General features: G+C 40.7%; 1 protein-coding gene and 1 pseudogene across 6 annotated transcripts in view; one reads left to right on the top strand and one right to left on the bottom strand.

The window, feature by feature from the left end:
- Nucleotides 1–22,889, top strand: part of REPS2 (RALBP1 associated Eps domain containing 2) — a 258,360-nt gene that overhangs the window by 23,541 nt on the left and 211,930 nt on the right. The window lies entirely within an intron of this gene.
- Nucleotides 7,784–8,185, bottom strand: LOC133753560 (small ribosomal subunit protein eS17-like; annotated as a pseudogene).

Below are 22,889 nucleotides of genomic sequence, written 5' to 3'. Positions count from 1 at the left end.
TGTCAATTGGATGCTCCCCTAATGTTAAGCAGCAGTCTCTAAGTGAGAGTCAAAAATAGGCTAGCTTTACATAATTTCAGAGTTGAATACTGATAATTCCAATTTCTATTTGTGGATCTTTGAAAAAAATGCTGTATCACCAAATGCTCTTGATGGTGCAAAGGACAACACTGTGGAACAATATGGACAATAACCACTCTGAGTCAGCAAAGATGAATAAAATATCTGATTTTAGAATTTTTGCATTTAGATGTGAAGAATTTTTAGGAAAACCTTGAACAGTTAATTTTGCTTATTTCCCTTTATATGTATAAGTAAGTGATAAGTAAAAAGCTTGAGCATGAAAGGACTCCTTTAATAAGCATAAGCCTGAGAGAAGTGCTGAGTCATGGGAGTCCTGTGTCATATCTTATTTGGCAGTGTTTGTTAGTGCTACCTAAAATACTGGTATCTTAGGTTTGAAATGCTCTTATTCTCCTGCTTCCAATTCTTTATATACCTCTGAGAGATCTAGGTCCTTTACTAGAGTTTGGTGTATGAATCAACCTTCTTCCTGTGGTCACTATATGTCCATCTGTTTTTCAGCCATCATAATTTCTCCTTTACTTTTTCTTGTGCTTGTGGGGTTTTTTTTAAGAGCTGCTTTGTTTCTAGTGGAGTTTTGAGTGGGAGTGAGGCTAACATGAACATATGTTAAATCTAGTAGGGATATTCATTCAATCAAGGGATGAGTCTCTGGAAAATGACTCATAGAAAAGTTGCAAAAATAACAGTGGATGTTTAGCCTAGTAGTTAAGATACTTGTGTCCCACATTGGAATGGCTAGTTTCACTTCTGATCTCTGGCTCCTGATGCCAGCTTCCTGCTAATGCAGACCCTGGAGACAGTGGTGATGGCTAGAGTAATTAGATTCCTGCCACCCAGGTGGGATACCTGGATTGCAATCCTGGCTCCTGTCTTCAGACCTTGTCTATCCCTGGCCATTGCAGGCATTTGTGGAGTGAACTAGCAGATATGAGGTCTCTTTCTCTCTGCCTCTCAAATAAATAAAAAATAATAAAAATAAAGTTTCAAAAATTAGTAGAGCATCTCTTCATATTCCTCACCCTGCACCCTTAATGTTAATGTTTTATGTAATGATAGTACAGTTATCAAGAATAAGAATTCTTTTAAAATGATTTATTTACTTATTTGAGAGAAAGAGTTATAGACAGAGGAGAGACAGGGGGGGGGGCAGAATTATAGAGATAGAAGGAGGGTGAGAGGGAGGGAGGGGAAGAAATAGAGAGAGAGAGAGATCTTCCATCCACCGGTTCACTCCCCAAAAGGCCACAGCGGCTGGAGCTGGGCTAATCTGAAGCCAGGAGCCCAGGAGCCAGGACCTTCTTCGGGTCTCACATGCGGGTGCAGCAGTCATCTTCCACTGCTTTTCCCAGGCACAGTAGCAGGGAGCTGAATTAGAAGTGGAGCAGCCAGAACTTGAACTGGTACCCTCATAGGATGCTGGTGCTACACGTGGAGGATTAGTCTACTACGCCACAGCACTGGCCCCCAAGAATAAGAAATTACCATTGGTATAATATTACTAAACTACAGAACCTTATTTGAATTTTATCAATTTTTCCATTGGTAATTTATTTCTGTTCTTGGATCCTATACAGGATCTCATATTGCATTTATTTGTTATTTCTTCTTAGTCTTGTCTAGTCTAGTTTCTTTTTTTATAAAAAATATTTATTTGAAGGCAGAGAGAGAAAGAGATACCAATTTTAAGACCTCTCATCTGCTGACTTACTCCCTAAATCCCTTCAACAGCCAGGTCTGGGCCAGGCTGAAGCCAGGAGCTGGGAACTCAATTCTGGTCTTCTACACCAAACAGGGACCCAGCTACTTGAGCTATCACTGTGCCCTCCAGGGTGAGCCTTGGCAGAGAAGTGGAGTAAGAGGCAGAGCTGAGACTAGAACTCAGGCACTCTGATGCAGGTGTCCCAAGTGTGGTAAATGCTTACCCCTGTCATCAGTTCTCAATCTTGTTTTTTTAATGGCACTTTTGAAGAGGATGGACCTGTTATTTTCTAAAATATTTATTTGGATTTGCTTATTTTTTATGACTTGAATAAAAATGACTTGTGCATTTTTGGCAAGAATACTAAAAAATGATGCATCTATTTTGGTGCATCATATCATGGGGTTCATGATGTTGATTCTTTGTTTAAGTTGGTATTGGTGGGGTTTCTGTACTGTAACATTATCTTTTCCTTTATAATTGAAGTATTTTTGAGGAGATGCTTTGAAACTGTGCAATATCCTATTTTTTTGCTTAAACTTTTGCTTATAATTGGTAGCATTCATTGGCGGATCACTCCATATCATTTCATAGGATATTTGTGATAAATATTTGGTTGAGAGAAATAAAGCTGTGCTCTGTACGAAAAAAGATCAATGACATTGAAATCCATGTCCCTCAACTTCAGGGCCTTAGCACAATAGGTGCTTAGATGCTTTTTTTTTTCCCTAAGATGGGCTTTTCTGGTTATGTAGATGGTTTTCTGCCACATAGTGATTCAGATATCTAGGTTAAACTTTTTTATGGTAGTGATTTTAGACTTAAAGAAAAGATGAAAGAATAGTACTGATCAATCCTTTACTTAAATTTATTTACCATTTGCCATATTGGCCTTATTTTTTCCTCTCTCTAAATATATAGCACTATATATTAAGTAATTTAAGACTAGGCAGCATACACCATGTTCTTTTATGCTTAGTAGTTTAAGCTTAATGTATTTATCTGTTTGTTTAGTGTGCACATAAAGTAGTTTCAGAATTACTAACTCATCACTTTCACTAACTAGAGTGCATTTATGCAGTTTTACTTTTTTCTTTTAAAAATTTTTATGAATATAAAGAGAACAGATTTCGTGCATCTTATAGGTATAGTTCTAAGAAGATAGACTTCCCTCCCTCCCCTGTCCATTCCTCAATCACCCTCCTTCCTCCTTTCTTTTTTGTTCTTTAATTTTTACAAAGACATAATTTAGCCAATCAAGATACAATTTTCCATCAAAGTATTAGGTTTGAAAACTGTACATAAGCATATACTGTTATTGAAACTTAGACAATTTAATATCAACATAATACTTTAGACTATAGCCTGTATTTCAACTTCATCACTTATCCTGCAAATGTGCTTTGTTATATTTTTTCCCCTGATATAAGATCTGTCCCAGGAGCACATACAGAATTTATTTCTCATGGTACCTTGGGCCCCTATGGTCTGGAACAGTTTATATAAGCCTTTCTTTTCTCTTTCATGACATGAACATTTTGAACAATGACATTTAATGACACTTTTATAGGATGTATTAAGTTTGAGTTTGGATGATATCTCTTCTTTCAAGGAAGATTATACATTCTTGTCTAGAATACTGCACAGGTGACTTGTCCTAAAGTTGTGCATCAGGAGGCATGTGATGTCTTATTGCCCCTCATTAGTGATTGTCATTTTGATCACTTGGTTAAAGTATTATTTGTCAAAGTCTGAAGTATTTTTAGATATGACATATCATAGTTATCAATACCAAGAGGCCTCTTAAAGCAGTATTTAGATTGAAAAAATTATGTTTGCAAAAGCTTTCAAAACTGTTCAGATTGAATATGCTTAACATGAAATCCAAACAGTTTTAACTTTTCTTTTGAGTCATTTTCCACCATCAAAATGTAAATATGATTAGTCATTCATGGCTATTTTATTTCCTCATGTAGGCTTTTTTTCCTTAAAATTTTTGTTGCAGTAAAATATACATACCATTTACCATTTTAACCATTGTTAAATATACAATTCAGTGGCTTGAAGTACATTCATGATGTTGTGTACCATCACCTCCATCCATCTCCAGGACTTTAATCATCCCAAACAGAAACTCAGATCTCATTAAACAGTTAATCCCCATTTCCCCTATTCTGCAGCCCCTGGTACCCCTATTTTATATGCCACTAAAATATTTTAGAATGGACACTAGCTTCTTGTGTTACATGGGATATGGCCACTTGAATTTGCTCCCATATCAGAACTATGACAAAAACATTATTTGCCATATAATAACAAGGTAATTCTGGATTTTAAGCCTGAGTTACTGTATAGTAACTGAAGAGAAGCAGTAAGAGAAGCAGGTTTACTATGAAAGTTAACAGAAATAATCATTCTTTTGATAATCTTTACCTCCATGGGAGTATTTTAGAGAGGTTGGGGACAGGGAGAAGGGGAGGAGGAGAGGGGAGGGAGATAAAATTAGCCCCATAAAGCGGTAGACCTTGGCTGTGTACCCGTTGGACACAGTCACTCAGATTATCCATATTTTTATACATGGCTCAATGAGTGTAACTACATATAAATTGTAATATGTTCTAGCCATGTTTGAGGCCCATGGTTCATAAAGATACTTCCTCACTTCTGTCTCTGTGTATCCCTACTCCTTGGTCTGCAAAGTGAACATAGCAAAACTAACTTCTCTCTAAAGGGTACTTTGGGGCAAATCTTAAAAATATTTCACAGAGTAGAAAGGGCTCCTTATATATTTTTTAAAATTTTTTTTAACTTTTATTTAATGAATATAAATTTCCAAAGTACAGCTTATGGGTTACAATGGCTTTCCCCCTCCTCAGTGTTCCTTAAGGACTTAGCTATTCTCTCTCTCTCTCTCTCTCTCTCTCTCTCTCTCTCTCTCTCTCTTGTTTGACAGGCAGAGTGGATAGTGAGAGAGAGAGACAGAGAGAAAGGTCTTCCTTTTTGCCGTTGGTTCACCCTCCAATGGCCGCTGCGGCCAGCGCATCTCGCTGATCCGAAGCCAGGAGCCGGGTGCTTCTCCTGGTCTCCCACGTGGGTGCAGGGCCCAAGGACTTGGGCCATCCTCCACTGCCTTCCCGGGCCATAGCAGAGAGCTGGCCTGGAAGAGGGGCAACCAGGATAGAATCCGGCGCCCCAACCGGGACTAGAACCCAGTGTGCCGGCGCCGCAAGGCAGAGGATTAGCCTGTTAAGCCACGGCGCCGGCCGGACTTAGCTATTCTCAATCATTCTTCCAGCTGTGTTAGGAATATTTATTAGAAATAATTTTAATAGCACCATAGACTATAGAGAGCATGCCAGCTGTTTGCCTGGAGCTGAAGAAACAACTATAGGGTTAAAATACTCAAACGATAAAATACAATTGCCCAGGTGACTTACCTAATCATTTGCTGTATGGTGTTGGGTGACTCTTTTATTTCCTTGACAGATTTGATAATGCTTTGAGACTGTCAGGAGACTCCTTGCTTCAGGTGGGCTGTAAATGGGAGAGAAGACATCAGGAGTAGCCTATGATCTTTAGCTCCTGAAAGATGAGCATATTGATAGAGTGCATGCCTGTACCAATTAGGTACCCGCTAAACGGAGTGCAGGACTTCTCTGGCGTTTACACAGTTGGGGAGGATTCCTAGAGGCAAGACTTTCACCTAAAGATCTAGCAGTTACTTTGAGGTCTTATTTCAGGTTTCCTGTCCTTGGGAGGCCTTAACTTGAATGACGTAGCTCTTTGCCATTAGTGCCTGTAGGCACTTAATTATTCCTGTTGGGATGAGTCAGCCAGAAATAATGCTTCTCAATTTTGTTAAAAGTAACTTCTGCTTGGATTATTAAGGTTGGGCAACTCTGAGATTCTAGGGCAGCTGGAGGGACCCTTATTCATTTGTTTGAAGACTGCTCAGACTACCTCACTGTTACTTTCCTGGTGATATCAAGAGTTTTACAAAATGCGCTGACTGTGTTACATATATTGCTGTCTAAAAAGTCCAACTAAGTGGCTTCTAGGAACCATTCTCCCAGTTTTCTTGGTCAAGGATTAGGGAAGGTAGTAACTGTGCTGTTTGTTCTAGATGGCATGCGTTGGGCAACTGGGACAGGAGGTTCCACTTCCAAGATGGCTTCTTCACTCTTGTGAATGGCTCCTCAGTATCTGTGGCTGATATCTTTCCATGTGCAGTGTTCCTCCAGGACCTTTCCCCGTGGCCTAGGCTGCTCACATCATGATGGACAATGGGTAGTTGCTCTTACAGGGCAGTGATGAAATAAAAGTCTCTATATATTAAATTCAGGTAAACATTGGTAAGAAAAAATTTCATGTTGGGATTGTTATTTTTGTTTTTTTGGTCACAGTCGCAGCTCAATCATGGTAGAAACATGAAGAAAAGAGGGAATGTTTCATTTTCTTTGCTCTTTGTGTGCATGATGGGTTGTCCAAATAGCAGGAGGTTCAACTTTTGGCTTACTTTGGATTACTGAGCAACATCATTCAGAGATCATTTCCTAATGCTTCCTGGCCATCCGGTGTGAGCACCAAAGAGCTTTAACTCAATAAAAGTAAGGTAATAATAATAACAAGTTGAAACATCTTGATAATAAATATATTTGTACAGCTTTTCACATCATTGGTTATTGAAAGTCTGTCAGCCTTGGCTGCTTTCCACACTCCTCTCTGCCCTTGTGTTTTCTTTCTTTCTTTCTTTCTTTCTTTCTTTCTTTCTTTCTTTCTTTCTTTCTTTCTTTCTTTCTTTCTTTTTTTTTTTACCTTGAGCCCCTACTGCTGACTTCAGAAGGATGCTGTGAGCACTAAAAGGAGGAGCAGTTTCACTGGGATGCACAAATGGTGAGGATAAGGTCTGGATTCCATTACAGTAATCCTCCTAAGTTTTTGATAAAGACATGGCATCCTAACCTGCATTTTACAGGTTAGGAAGAAGAGGTATAAAGAGATAAAATGGCTTTTCTTAAGGTCAACATCTGATTCTCTACCCTTTTCACCCTAGTAATGATTGATAACACAAAACAGATGTTACTTGGACAAGAGGAAAAATAGTAGAGCTGTATCTTTTTATGATCCTGTACTTATTGTTTGCAGCTCCAGACCTTTAAAATAGGAAAAGTGACGTTAATTCTAACTAGAAATTATGGAGTATTTGATAATATATGAGGCAAAATTGTGAGGAAAGGTGAGAAACCAAGTATCTCCTAGCTTTTAACATCTTCTGTGGTATAAATTAATAAGTTATCAGCTTTTAATACAACAAAAAAGATTTCTGATAGACTTTCCCTAGTTTTGGAGGGCTGTTTGTATTATAGCCAAATTGCTAAATTGACCAAATGTTGTAAATACACCCCAGGTCAGGCTTTTGAGTGCCCATAAGCAATTTCTTGAACTATTTGAATTCTCAGATTGCAAGTTTTCTACTGTACTATATACTGTGTTACCTCACACTGCAAGATTCTTTATAGGGTGTTAAATATGTGGGAAGATTTAAATGAATTCTCTTAAATGCTTTGAGGGCTAAGATGATCCAATGGGTATTGCATGTTTTCAATTAGGATGTTTCCATGGATACCATTTAGCATGCCAAAATTCATAGCCACAGGAGATTTTTTCCCTTGCTTCATTATTGATTAAGAAATCTGAGAACAATCTCAAGAAGTGTAGGACATAGGCAGAGAGTATATTCTGGGATTAGTATACAGTTTGCTTTCTCCCATGGTTAAGGGCGAGTCCAGAAAAAATTATAGGCAGTCACCCAAGTCCAACAACAGGATTTATATCAAGAGAATGTTCTGAATAAAAGTGGAAATGGGTTATTTCTTTTATCCCAAGTTTGTTTATTTACTAGCATTTATTTAATGTTACTTATTACTTTTTGGTCATCTTTTTTGTTGTTGTTGTTGTCCTAAGTCTATTGAAAATATAATGGCGAAGCAGAAAGGTTCAAATGGCTCCATGTGGCATTTTGAAATTCATCCCAACTGTAGGCCGAGTGACCTGCAGGTTGGACAGACTGCCGAAGTCCAAAAGCTTCAGCGTTTCCTTAGTATCAGGATCTTCTTTAATTATTTCCTGATCTAGGCCTGAGACCTCGGGAACATAGTTATTTCTCCTTTCTCTGTCCTCCTGCAGCTTGATGGAGATGCCTCTCACGGGGCCTCTGAATCCACTTCATCAGATGTGTGACATAGCCCGCAATCTTGTTGTGGAGCTTCTTGCTGGGGATGATGGTGATCTCCTTGCACATGTGTTTGTTGGTGTGGAAGTCTCTGCTGGGCGAGTGTAGTACTTTTCAATGATGACCTGGGCTGCTTTCTTCACAGTTTTGGTGTGAACGTGGGCCATGTCGGTGGGTCCTGAATGAAAGAGATTGCTTACTCATCTTTATTAACGTTAGCTTTGTGCTGGGTACCAGGCACTGATAGCATAAAAAGCAAGAATTGCATTCTTTGTGTATGTCATATATGGAGACAACTTTCCAAGTGTTGTCTGCAGACATCTTAAAGTTTACATCCCTTTGGAAAGAATTACCTTGCAGTTTGTTTTATTTTTTAGCATATGAGTTCATTTTTTTAAAAGAATTATTTATTTATTTGGAAAGCAGAGAGGCAGAGAGAGAGAGAGAGAGCAGAGAGGCAGAGAGAGAGAGAGCAGAGAGGCAGAGAGAGAGAGAGAGAGAGAGAGAGGTCCTCCATTTGCTGGTTCACTCCCCAGATGGCTGCAATGGCTGGAGCTGTGCCAGTCCAAAGCCAGGAACCAAGAGCTTTTTCCGGGTTTCTCACACGGGTACAGGGGTCCGAGGACCTGGGCCATCTTCTACTGCTTTCCCAGGCCATTACAGAGAGCTGAATCAGAAGTGGAGCAACCAGGACTTGAACCAGCGCCCGTATGGGATGACAGCACTGCAGGCGGTGGCTTTACCTGCTATACTACAGTGTTGGCCCCCAACACATGAATTCTTTACTTGGGTTCTGAGATCTTTAAGGGCTCTGTGAGTACAATTTAAGGGCACCCTGACCTTGGATGGGGAAAAAAGTACATCATCATTTTGATTAATCATAGATTTTAGCATTTTCTTCAATTAGTGAGTATAGGCAACAAATCATCATGCCATCAGTCCCACCTGTACCTCTGTCTTCAATAAATCAGTTATATGGCATATCACAGCTGTTACAGATACCTTGAAATTTTATTTATTCTAATCACCACTTCAAAATATTGGCAGTTAATAGAGTTTTTGATATTTAATGCCATAATCAAATAGTAGATGTTACTGTATCATAGATTAGCATTTTATAATATTTTTATAAAAATTTCAATACAACTAGCTTCTTTTGTAGTCTTATGTTTTATTATTTTTTACATTAAAAAATATTTTTAAAGGGATCCAGAAGACTTCACCAGACTACTAAAAACTCCATGGTACAAAGGAAAATTCAGAGCCCCTTTCCTAATGGAATGCAAATTCTAAGAGCTATCATATCTTAGTATTCTGGCCACAGTTTAAAAAAGCAGTTTTCTACTGAAGCCCTCTTCACAGAAAAATCTTTAATAATAATCCTAAAAGCTAAATGGAAATTTTTTCTGCTGGCTTATGTGTGGGTCCCACAAAGTATTTGGCAGTCACTTTTGATAAATTTGAGAATTTGTCTTCAGGTAAATATGTTACTACTATGGCAAGAAATTTGAGAATAAAAGGCATTTGTGTCTAGATAGGCTGCATTTAGTGGAACACCATTCAGTCCCCTGGAGGGGAGAAAATTTGATTCAGTTTCTTAGGGATGGCAGGTGTCATTCAGACTCTTGTAGAGGTTTTTCCCAGATAGTGTCACTTGTCTCCTTTCATGTACCATGATACTCTAAGGAGCAGTTGTGGGGATTTGGATGCCCCATGGAAACTGGAAGCCTGAGTCTTTCTCAGGGATCTGTCCTTTGGTAAGTCCTGGTGAGGACTGAGCTGAGGATTAGCTGTGAAATTATGTCAGTTCATGGCTGGGACTAGGAATTCAGAAAACACAGGCAGAATGACTGCAGGGAGACTTACATAAAATGTCATACCTGGCTTTTCCCCAATGTATTCTTCTGCAGAATGTGGTAGAGTGAATTTTCTGTGATATGAGAACATCCATCTGGTATGTAACAATTTCAGGCAGCCAGTGTATTTTTAAAACCAGTTTTAGTAGCCTTTTAATGTTCTCTAGCTGAATGCTGAAGGAGTACAGAAATAGATACTTGGTATTCAATTCTGTGGCAGGTGCTATTGTGTGTGTATGTGTGTGTGTGTGTAAACACCAAACATATTTTTGTGAAACTTCAAATTAATTTTTATGTTTCACCAGATTTGTGGATCCGAGAACCCTACTTTCTTTTGTTTTCAGTTGTATTTTCTTCTTCCCCCTGTGGGTAAGCAGTCCTTCAAAGTGTTATTCAGCACTATACCTGAGAGCATCAGATAGCCTCATCTGTAGGCCAGAATTGTAGCACTTTTGTTTTTATATTGATCCAGAAAAAGAGATGACAAAAAGAACCCACATTTTATCTCTATTCTGATAACTTCTTTTGGGTAATAGTTTTTTTTTTTTTTTTTTTGCTATATAAGTCATGTACCATATAAGTCACCCATTTAAAGTGCACAATTGGATAGTTTTTTAGTATATTCACAGGATTGTGCTGCTTTCAGCACAAATATAGAACATTTTCATCACTTCCAACAAGAAATTCCATACCCTTTAGCAGTCAACCTCATGGCCTCCTAGTTTCCTAACTTCTAGACTTGGAATCACTAATATCTTTTTTTTTAAATTTGTTTATTTGAAAGTCATAGTTGCACAGAGAGAGAAGGAGAGGCAGAGAGAGAGAGAGAGAGAGAGAGAGAGAGAGAGAGAGAGGTCTTCCATCTGCTGGTTCACTCCCCAATTGGCCACAATGGCCAGAGCTGTGCCGATCTGAAGCCAGGAGCCAGGAGCTTCTTCCGGGTCTCCCGTGCGGGTACAGGGGTCCAAGGACCTGGGCCGTCTTCTACTGGCTTCCCAGGCCATAGTAGAGAGCTGGATCGGAAGTGGAGCAGCTGGGACTTAAACCGGCACCCATATAGGATGCCGGCTCTGCAGGTGATGGCTTTACCCACTACGCCACAGTGCCAGCCCGCACTAATATCCTGTTAGTGTTTAGGGATCTGCCTATTCTAATCCATTTCCTATAAATGGAATCATACAATACGTATTCCTTTGTGACTGGCTTTTTTCACTCCGCACTGTATCTTCAGGTCCATTCACATTATAGTATGTATGAATAGTTTATTCATTTTTATGGCCAAAAATATTCTACCTTATGGATATATAACATTTTGCTTACCCATTCATCTATTGATGGACATTTGGATTGTTCCATTTTGTGCTATTATGAATTATACTTTTTTTTTAAAAAGGATTATTTTTTTAAAAGATTTTTATTTATTTATTTGAAAGCCATATTCGTGGAGACGAGGAGAGAGAAAAAGAAAGAGGTCTTCTATTCACTGGTTCACTCTCCAAATGGCTGCAATGGCTGGGGCTGGCCCAGGCTGAAACCGGGAGCCCAGAGCTTCCTCCAAGGTTTCCCACGAAGGTGCAGGGGCTCAAGGGCTTGAGCCTTCTTCCATCGCTTTCTCAGGCATATTAGCAGGGAGTTGGATTGGAAGTGGAGCAGCCGGGACTCGAGCTGTTGCCCATATGGGATGCTGGCATTGCAGGTGGCAGCTTTACTTGCTACGCCACAGCACTGGTCCCTGAATAATGCTTCTATGAACTTTCATGTATATGTTCATATGTGGACATATGTTTTTAATTCTCTTAGGTGTCTAACTAGGAGCAGAATCAATTATGTTTTTGAAAACTGAGATATAATTCGAATTAAACATTATAGAACCCCTGAAGTGCTTTCAGAAGCCAGTTATTTCCATAGAATACAGTTTGCAAAGCAGTGTTAAAATGCAAAGTGTTGGTATTCCTTTTTGATGTGTGGTGGGTAAACATTGTTTAAATATTTTAAGGCTATGCTATGGATTTTGTCAATTACCTCTGAGCATCTTTCTTTGTAAAACATGGGTGTTTAGAGTTTGATAGACTATATTATTGCTTAAAAATCTATTGTCCCTTTCCTTCTATCTACTTTGGCCATAGCGTTGTTTTGGCCAGTGGCCTTCAAGAGGGAAGTGATGTATGTCTTCTTTTAGCAGAAGGTTTAAGAGGTAGCATATGGTTTGCCTTGTCTTATGCTGTGATGACCTGCAATGTTCCAAATAGATACAACTGCAGCCTCACTACTAGCTATTTTGAAATATGCAAGTAGCTGTTGTCAACCATAGTTACCCATTATACTATAGACCATTAGAAATTATTCTTCCTATCCAACCACACCCCTATACACATTAGCCATCTTGTCTCCATTATGGGATAGGTTTTTTAATGGGGTAGACTAGCAGAGGCTTCTTGAATCTTGAGGTGTTTGGACAGATGGTGCCTTCTTTTTTTCCCTGAAAGATTTCCCTGTACCAAACACAGAATTCTTCATTTTCCAAAGGCCTTCCAACTTCCTTACATTTTTTCTGGCTGATCTGATCTTCTTGAGTGCCAGTGAAAGTATAAAGTGAGTGATAGTGTGAGGTTTGGGTGATTTCCATGGAGACTTCTCATAGGAGCCCTTCTGTTTTTCATCTGACTGTTGCTGGGAGGTGTCCCATTCCAGTTAATGTGTGGTGACCATCAGTCCTCATGGTTGTTGGAAAGGGGATTTGTTTAAGCAAATTCAGAAATGATTTTTTCTATATAACTTGTATGTTGAATTAAGTTTTCCTGAAACTTAAGATGTTAACTGTTGCTCTACCTGAAGCAGTTTAACTGTACTTTTGTTTATTACACTTAGTTTTGAGCTTTTGGGGGACTAAAGCATGGCCCTGATTAGGTACAGGGGTATATGGATTTACTGTGTCTAATCCTGCAACCATGGAATCAAAAACATTTCCACTTCAGGAATCAGCTCATCATTTTTAACCTCTGTTGATTGCATTGGCTTAGAGCTTTTTGCTTCCTTCAAATATTTTTTTTTTCAAAATTGTGTTCAGTTGGATGTGACCAATTCTACATGGAGGCTGGCTCACTCATTTATGTTCTTGACTCCTGCTGTCCCAGTGTCATGCTTCATTTACACAGTGATAGCTTTTCTTGACTTTATATACTGACTTGATATCCTGTGCATCTCATTTCCTTTCTTAGACATAGATAAGAATGAAAAAAATCCAAGATTTTAAGAAAATTTACAAAAGTGCGTTGTGAAATGTCCGGTTTTAATTTTGATGGCCACTGTGGCCAGAATGATGGATTGATTTGTTTTCTCACTTCACACTGTCCAGTGTAGTGTAGCTGCCCAAGTCAATCAGGGTCAAGCTGCTTGCCAAACTTCTGGTTTTAAGTGTAGCTGTGTGCAAGGGTTCTTACCATAATTCATAATTAATATAGGTTATAATAAAAACAGTAGTTACACAGTTATCTGTGTGGCACAGGGTGGAATTGTTGCCTAATATTTGAAAGTCGGGAAACTGGAAGCTTTTATAAGTTTTAAAAGATTTATGTATTTATTTATTTGAAAGGCAGAGTTACAGAGAGGTGCAGAGAGAAAGAGAGAGAGAGAGAAGCCTTCCATCTGCTGGTTCTCTTCCCAAAAGGTCACAACTGCCAGAACTGGGCTGATCTGAAGCTGGGAACCAGGACCTTCTTCCAAGTCTCCCACATGGGAGCAGGGGCCCAGGACTTGGGCCATCTTGTACTAGTTTCTCAGGCCATAACAGAGAGCTGGATGGGAAGTAGAGCAGCCAGGACTCAAACTGGTGCTCATATGGAATGCTGGCACTGCAGACAGCGGCTTTACCTACTACACCATGGCATTGGCCCTGGTTTTTATAATTTATTTATTTATTTATTTATTTTTTGACAGGCAGAGTGGACAGTGAAAGAGAGAGAGAGAGAGAGAAAGGTTTTCCTTTTTGCCGTTGGTTCATCCTCCAATGGCTGCCGCGGCTGGTGCGCTGTGGCCGGCTCATCGCGCTGATCCAATGGCAGGAGCCAGGTGCTTCTCCTGGTCTTCCCATGCGGGTGCAGGGCCCAAGCACTTGGGCCATCCTCCACTGCACTGCCGGGCCATAGCAGAGAGCTGGCCTGGAAGAGGGGCAACCGGGATAGAATCCGGCGCCTGACTGGGACTAGAACCTGGTGTGCCGGTGCCGCAGGCAGAGGATTAGCCTATTGAGCCGCGGTGCCAGCTGGGTTTTTATAATTTTAAGTTACGAGTTATTTTAAGAAATTTTTTGATGGTTAGAAATGCATGACTGATGCTAGTTTCTGATATTGGGTTTTTATGGGCAGTCTTTTAGAAAATGGGTCAGGGTAAGAATAAAAATTAATTATGAAAATTCATTTGAAAGACTGATTATGCTGTGCTCATCACAGAAATTTTTGTGCAACTCATATATTGTGTTTTTACTCTTGGGACTAGCATTCTTAAGAGCTGACTTCTTTTTGGACTTTCTAATGTGTGTCAGCTATGTCAGCTTGTGAGCATGTTTTCATCTGTGCATCATGTTATATTGGGACTTAGATGGAATGTAAATCTTTTATTGGCCTAAATCTGAGTCTAATCCTCTGCATGGCTCTGGTAGAAAAATCAATTTCCTCTGCTCTGTCAAGATTTTTCAGGTCAGTGCTTTTTGGAAGTTTCCCAATTCTCTTAGATTAAAATAGATTTTGTTCCTGTGCTATATACTGGTATCAGTAGGACACTGAGATCTAGAAAGTGAATAAAACAGGCTATCATGACATCCATGAGTACTTCTATTTTGTTAAGTTGTTGACAGACTGCCTCTTCGGGAAGCAAATTTCATGTGCTTTCAATGACATCATTTGAGGAACAATTTAAATGGCACCTATAGGTGAGGCCATGCTCGTTGGGTCACTAGAAGTAACCTGTCCAGTAGAAGTAAATGGAAACAACTGTTCATGCCCCACTCAATCCATTTCATTTATGTGGGTAATTGGAAGTAGGTCGATCAACTTTGACTTTCTCAGTTTTAGCCCTGAAAGTTCTACATCCCAGGAACCCCCTCAGTCCTCGGCAACCAGAACAACTAGTCACCTTAGAAGTTAAAAAAAGCAAGGGGATGGGTGGAACTGGTGAGTACCCATGATTTGGGTGTAGTTTGTTCCCCCAAATTTATATGCTAGAAGTGTGGTCTTCAATGTGCCAGTTGTGAGATGGTAGACCCTTTAAGAGTTGAGGCCTTGTGGAAGAAAATTAGGTCGTGGGGGCTCCACCTTCACAGATAAATTGATGCTCTCACAGGAGCGGATTAGGTCTCCTGGGACTGGAATAGTTCCCATGAGAATGGATTGTTAAAGCAAGCCTGGCAACTCCCCTGAATCCTTCTTTCATACATATGTCTCACCACTCTCAAATGAACTTTTGCTATTGTGATGTCATCTTCCATGAGGCCCTTACCAGAGCTGAGTAGATGGCTACCAAAAAGTAAAGGTTGCACTGCCCAGATTTCTTTGTAGCTGAGTGTGGCTGTATGACGAAGTGTGACTTTTTTACTTTGATTAGACCACAAAATAAATGGGCTTATCAATTTGTTCTAACACATATATCGTGAATAGGTAAAATCAAATATTTTATATCAAAGCTGTGTGTTCTAGGTTGAATCGCACCTCCCCAAAAAGGTATGTTGCAATCCTAACCCCAAGTTCCTCAGAACATGACCTTATTTGGAAATAGGTCTTTGCTGATATACTCAAGTTAAGATGAGCTCAGGAGGCCAGCGCTGTGGCATAGCAGGTAAAGCTGACACCTGCAGTTCTGGCATCTCATATGGGTGCTGGTTTGGATCCTGGCTTCTCCACTTCTGATCCAACTCTCTGCTATGGCCTGGGAAAGCAGTAGAAAATGGACAAAGTCCTTGGGCCCCTGCAGCTGCTGGGAGACCCAGAAGAAGTTCCTGGGTAGGCCCTAATCCAAAATGATGGTGGTACTTATTAGTAAGATGGTCATGTGAAGACACAGACACATAGGGAGAAGACCATATGAAGAGAAATTGGGGTGACACATCTATAAGACAAGGCATGCCTCATGTTTTAAGAAGCTGGGAGAGATGCTTAGAGGAGATTCTGCCTCAGAACCCTCTGAAGGAATCAACTTGGCTGGTTTTGGACTTTCAACCTTGATTTTGGCCTTCTAGCCTCCAGAACTGTGAGACAATGAATACTATCTGTTGTTTTAAGTATTCAGTATGTGGTACTTCAGTACAATAATCCTGGGAGACCAGTGCACCATGTCCTCAAAATCATTTTTGGGGTTCTGTGGCTTGAGTTTTTGTGTTCCTGCCAACCAAATTAATGTTGAAACCTAATCTCCAGTGCAATAAAATTAGTAAGTGGAGCTTCTAGGAGGCAATTAGATCATGAGGCAGGGCCCTCATGAATGGGATTAGTATGTCTTTAAAGGAGTGCTTCAGGAATTTGTTTGCCTTTTACTATGTGATAACACAGGAAGAATGTGCCATCTTTGAGCCAGAGAGCGAACCCTTACCAGACACTGAATCGAGCTACTAGCATCTTGATCTTAGACTTTCCAGCTTCCTGAATTTTGAGAAAGACATTTGTATTATTTACAAATTACCCAGTCTAAGGCATTTTGTTGTAACCACCCGAATTGACTAGGACATGAGGTATTTTAAAAGTTGAGTTGGGGGCAGGCATTTGGCCTAGCAGTTAAGCCACTGAATGATGCCCAGTTCCCATATCAGAGTGCTGGGGTTCAAGTCCCAGCTCTGCTTCTGATTTCAGCTTGTTGGTAGTGTGCATACTGAGAGGCAGTGGTGATGGCTTAAGTAGTTGGGTACTTGCCACCCACACAGAATGACTAGATTGAGTTTCTGTTGCCTGACTTTAACACCCAACCTGGGGCTGTGCTGGGCATTTGGGGTGTGAACCATTGGACTAGGGAGCATGCTCTCTTTGCCTCTCAAATAAATAAAAATTAAAAAGGCTGAGTTGGACATGCAAAGTCTTAATCTGAATCCCGAGATATTTGGGGTGACTATGCCTTTTTTTTCCTGAAAAATCTTACTGTGCCAAACATAGACATTATTCTTTGCTCCAAAGCCCTTCCAGCTTCCTTACTTTTTATTGCCAATTTGATGTGCTTGAATGCCAGCCAAAGGTATAAGGTGAATGGTAGATGCAAGGACTTGGTGGTTTCCATGGGAACTTCTTGCAAGAGCTCTCCCTATCTCAGTTCAGCAGTTGTCAGGGAAACATCTAGTTTCAATTTGTGGGATCTGTCAATTTGGATGGCTGTTGGAAGGGGATTTGGTTAAACCTCTTAAAGATCCTAAGTTCGGAGCTTTTGTAGATTCCCTTAAAGTTATATTAGGTTTTTCTTTAACTTAGAGATGTTAACTAGTCTTCTGTCTGGAACAATTAACATATTCATTTGTTTCTATGCAGAAAATGCTCTCTTTGAACTTAGGGTAGGAAACCTTGAGGTTCAAAGAAAGGCCAAAGCCAGAGTTAGTTCACATGCCACATGACTCTAGTCCCTACTGTTTAGCATGCCCTCAGCATGAGATCCAAGGGGCCTAACCTGCATAGAACTGTTTACAGGTTGCACAATTTGCTGACTCAGCACTGTGTGTTTATTGCTTCTAGTTAACTGTTGTTGAATCAATGGCTAGGGTTGGTGTGGTTAAAGGAAGAGGTAAAAGCAGAGTCTAGTATAAGCAATTCTTTTTTTTTTTTACAGACAGAGTGGACAGTGAGAGAGAGACAGAGAGAAAGGTTTTCCTTTTGCTGTTGGTTCACCCTCCAATGGCTGCCGTGGCCGGCGCGCTGCGGCCGGCGCACCGCACTGATCCGAAGGCAGGAGCCAGGTGCTTCTCCTGGTCTCCCATGGGGTGCAGGGCCCAAGCACTTGGGCCATCCTCCACTGCACTCCCTGGCCATAGCAGAGAGCTGGCCTGGAAGAGGGGCAACCGGGACAGAATCCGGTGTCCCGACCGGGACTAGAACCCGGTGTGCCAGCGCCGCAAGGTGGAACATTAGCCTGTTGAGCCATAGCGCCGGCCTAGTATAAGCAATTCTAATCAGTGGAAACTCTTTAGGATTATTTCTTTTTTTTTCTTTTTTTTTTTTTTAGTGGGAGGTAAAATAGCAAGGTTTATTAAGAAGGAACATCTGTAAGGACGGATGGGCACCTCTCCAGACAGGGCCTGAGAGAGAGTGCCCAGTCCCTCAGACTGGGGGAGAGGGGGGGGCTGCATGGGTGAGTGGAGAGTACACCCGGCCAGGCCAGGCGGGCGGCTCAGCAAAGATGCAGAGAGCTGAGCGCACAGTCCAGTTGAGGCTGGGGGTTTTTAAGGAGATGGGTCTTGCTTCCCCACCTCTGCTCCTCTTGGAACAAAGGGCTTTTTGGATGTAAATAGAAAAACTTCTCTTGAAGGTCTGAAACAAAGGACTTTATGGATGCAAATGTTATCAGACCTGAGGAAGGGAGCAGGGTGTTTGAGATGCAGATACTGGGCTGCACCTGGGAGATTGTGGAAGATTTATCAGGCAGGAAGCAGGAGGGGTGAGGGCCTCCACCTGGCAGGTTATCAGGTAGAAGGGGGCAGGGCAGGCAGGATGCGAAATCTGGGCTTCCCCTGAAACATTGTTAGGATGACTTTGAGATGCAGATGCATATGCATCTTTAGGATTATTTCTATTGTGACAGCTTCCCCATTGTACTTCTTATCAAATGGGCAGACGTGTTAGATTTCAGAATGTCCACAGTACCTTGCAGCTCTTCCCTTACTATTTTGACTGGCCTGGTGACTTGGTTTGACCATAGATTACAGAAGAAGTGACCTTGTGAAGGTTTTGAGCTTAGCCTGAAGAAGCATTTCAGTTTCTTGCTGCTTTGGGAACTCTACCATCATGTGAAAAAGCCCAGGCTGGTCTGCTGGAAGACAAGAGAACATGTGAAGGAAGATGGAGGTACATAGTAGTCCACTGCAGAAGCAGAAGTGAGCCCCATTTGAGATCAGTGGTGCCTGGCTTTGATCAGTATGAGGGTACTTCAAAAAAGTTCATGGAAGAGTGGAATTAAAAGTACATTATTTTAGTGTAAAACCATTTTTTAAAGATTTATTTATTTATTTGAAAGTCAGAGTTACACAGAGAGAAGAGAGGCAGAGAGAGAGAGAGAGAAAGGTCTTCCATCCGCTGGTTCACTCCCCAGATGGCCGCAATGGCCAGAGCTGCACTGATCTGAAGCCAGGAGCCAGGAGCTTCTTCCAGGTCTCCCACGTGGGTGCAGGGGCCCAAGGAGTTGGGCCATCTTCTACTGCTTTCCCAGGCCATAGCAGAGAGCTGGATGGGAAGAGGAGCAGCCAGGACTCAAACCAGCGCCCATATGGGATGCTGGTGCTTCAGGCCAGGGCATTAACCTGCTGCGCCACAGTGCCGGCCCCATGTAAAACCATTTTTATAGTACATGGAATATACTTATTATGAAAAAAACTATGCATGTATTTCTTTTTTTTTGCACCAAATAAACTCATATTCTAATCCCATTTTTCCACATGTAGTTGTTAAGCTGAACTCACCTAAATTGCTGACCCTCAGAATTATGAACTAAATAAACATTATTGCTTTAAGGCACTTAGGTTTTGGGGTGGTTTGTTGCATAGCAGTAGAGGATTGACACAGCCAAGTTTGGAAGCTTTGGAATGCTTAAGGCTCACCTTTGACCTGTTCTCTATAATATCTAGGATTCTTTTTTTTTTTAAGATTTATTTATTTATTTGAAATGTAGAGTTGCAGAGAGAGGGAGGGAGAAAGATCTCCCATCCATTAGTTTATTCTCCAGATGGCTGTAGTGGCCAGGGGTGGGCTAGGCCCAAGCCAGAAGCCAGGAGCTTCTTCTGGGTCTCTCACTTGGGCAGAGGCCCCAAGCACTTGGGCCATCCTCTGCTGCTTTCCCAGGTACATTAGCAGGGAGCTGGATCAGAAGTGGAGTAGCTGGGACTCCAACTGGTGCCCACATGGGATGCCAGCATTTTAGGCAGTGACTTTACCTGCTACACGACAAAGTCTGCTCCTAGAATTCTTAATAACACAGTCCTGTTAGTGACCGGAATTACCTATGGCTTATTTCAGCAGAAAAGGAGTTTACTGTCATGATATTGAGTTAGCTCCATCTTTTTCCAGGAACGCTGGGGACAAGGCTAGAAAAGCATAAGCTAGGGTATAGTACTGGCAGAAGCACAGCCAGATTGTAGCATAGAATTGATTTCTGAGGATTCTGGTGTGTAGCTCCTGAATATTTGATCTCTACGTATGCTGCCAGCATTGCCTACATTGAACATGGGATATGGAGCTACCTCTGGAGCTGGGTATTCTTGTTGCTTTGCAGAGCTCATTGCTAATTCAGATACCTGTATGGGTGGTATCTGGCAAAGCTTAGGTCCTGTGCTCATACCTTGATTGAGAAGAAACTGGGACAGTGAGTATCTGACAGTTTTAGATTATTTAGCTGAAAGCAGGTGGGAAATTTCATAAGCACTGGCAAGGGAACCCCTTCATGTTGGAGAAGCCAACAGAAAAATGACAAATGTTCATTAGTTTTCTATTCTATGCTCTGGTTAGGTTAGTTGGTTACTGCAGAGTTATGATGAAGCCAGCTTTGTGGTTTATTCACTGGTTTTGTTGAGAGGAAACACTCAGTTCTAAGGCTGTAGCCTTTACACCTGCTCCTTCTCCGGCAGATACGTGCTGGTGGCCATTTGGAAGGCCAGGAAATAGTAGGGCATAACTTACACGTATCTCTGGCTGCCAAGATACAAACAATGTGGGTCATTCTATTGGTGAGACCCAAGATACTTAATTTATTGCCATTGTGTGCCACCTAGAAGAACTGAATGAATGGTATCTTAATGAACCTAAGGGGTTGGCTAATTGTGCAATGAACTTCACTCATGTGACATTTATAATCATACTGTAAGTTGCTGGATAGCAAAGTCTTTCAATTTAAATTGTTTCTCATTCCTCAGAATTTCTGATAACTTCTCTGAACCCTGAAGTTCCCATCTGTGAAGCTGTCCATGTAATATTAGTTAAGATATTAGAAATAATACAAAGAGAAAAGTACAGTGCCTGCTAGATGTGTATTGAGTGTTTGATAAGTGTTGATCATTTTCTCAAACTTCTCAGATACACACACCCGTTGAAACTTTGAGGGCAGGGATTGCTCATTCTGTGTTAAATCTCAGTTGTTAAATCTTTTTTTTTCAGTTTAATCACTTTTATTTCAAGTGTAGTTTTAAAATCATAAATGGGGTTCTGTAGTCCAAAGTTGAAATATTTATTCTCTATAACTTTAGAATTCAAGCAATTTCAGACTATGCTTCCCAAATCCAGTCTTCTTCCCTATTTTTCCAGATATGAGACCTCACATTTAGACTGCTCCATTTTGAATGTACAATTTTAGAAAGCTAATTGAACATGTACTGATAAGAGTTTTCTGAAAATAGTCCATCAATATAAAGAATGGTTTCTGACCAAGGATCAGCAGTGAGGGAGAAATATTAAACACCTGTCAAGGAATCATTTATTTATTTCCAAAATAACAGAACCAGTGCTGTTCTCTGTCATAAAAGAGAACATGTAAAATTAAATGATTTTTGTAGACTTTGGTAACATTTTCTTTACCATATAGGTCTCAATCTTATTTAAAGGTCTTTTATACAAAGTCACCATTGGGATTTACTGAATAAAATTCCTGGATGTTATCCCATAAAGAAACAGGTTACAGTGAGCTGCTTGCTCACTTCCCTCAAATGCTTATTTTAAATAAAAAATAGTTAATGTAAACATTCTTAAAACAAACTTTGGGTACTAGATAACATATTACCCACCAACAAAAAAGAAAATCAAAACTGTCCTTCCTCTTTAAGGAAATTTTCTATCTTCACTGTAACAGTATAACAGTTGTTAAATCTTTATGCATGCCTTGTGAGGGTCAACTGTTCTTGGAGTAGAACATCTTGGGAGTAATCAGGACCTAGATCTAAGCTCACTCATTGTGGTAGGATTATCAGTTTAGAGAGATGGGTAGATTGTATCAGATCAGGCAATGGAGAATCTGTTTAGGCAGATAGAGCAGTGTCTACAGGTGATTCAGGATAGGAGGATAGAAGAGGAGACCTACCTGGTCTTAGGGATGTTCCTCTTGGCAAGGACAGCTTGATGGCAGGAGATCTAAGAGCAAGGCAAATTTAGGAATTTGACTATTCAGAAGTGTTGGCAAGTAGCTGGGGGTAAGGTGTAGGACAAGGACAGACAGATATGAGCAAGGCCAAGCCTTAAAGTGATGGGTGTCTAGAGAGATAAGAGGATGGTCAAGTATAGCTGCTACACAGAAGGGTGACTTGGTCATGGAAAGAGATCAAACTTGTCAATATGACATGGCCATTAGGTCACAGTAGGACCAATAGCAGTATAAGCTTTGGTTGGTTAGGCCAGAACCCTTACATACACTTGTATTTGGAATGATGATGCAGGGGGCTTGAGTGCTGGTTGTCATGAGACCTTGTGTTGGGAAGAAGAACAATCATGAGCAGGGAGGAAGGGCCCTTCTACAGTTTTAGTGCCCCACAGTAGCCAGTTTTGAATGGGACCAGCCTCTTTAGAGTGAGGCTGCAGAATGTCAGAGAGGCAAGAGGTACATTCGTTTTTTTTAACAATTGGATAGGATCTTCACTGGAAACTTGACAAAGAAACCAATGGAATGAAATCAGATTGCCTACCCCACTAAAGAGGGATGTTTCTAGTATGCGTTTAGCTCTGTAGTAAAGGGTTCTAATTGATCTGGATTTGGGATCTAAAATGAAAACTCCAGTGTGGTCTGAGACTGAACTTGGAAAGCATGTTGAAGATCTGTGTGTCGTTACACTGAAGCTTCACCTTACATCAGGGATGGGGAA

Source organism: Lepus europaeus, chromosome X (assembly GCF_033115175.1).
Source record: "Lepus europaeus isolate LE1 chromosome X, mLepTim1.pri, whole genome shotgun sequence".
NCBI classification, from domain to species: domain Eukaryota; kingdom Metazoa; phylum Chordata; class Mammalia; order Lagomorpha; family Leporidae; genus Lepus; species Lepus europaeus.
The sequence above is the reverse complement of the archived record's forward strand: the minus strand, read 5'-3'. Positions and strand labels throughout refer to the sequence as shown.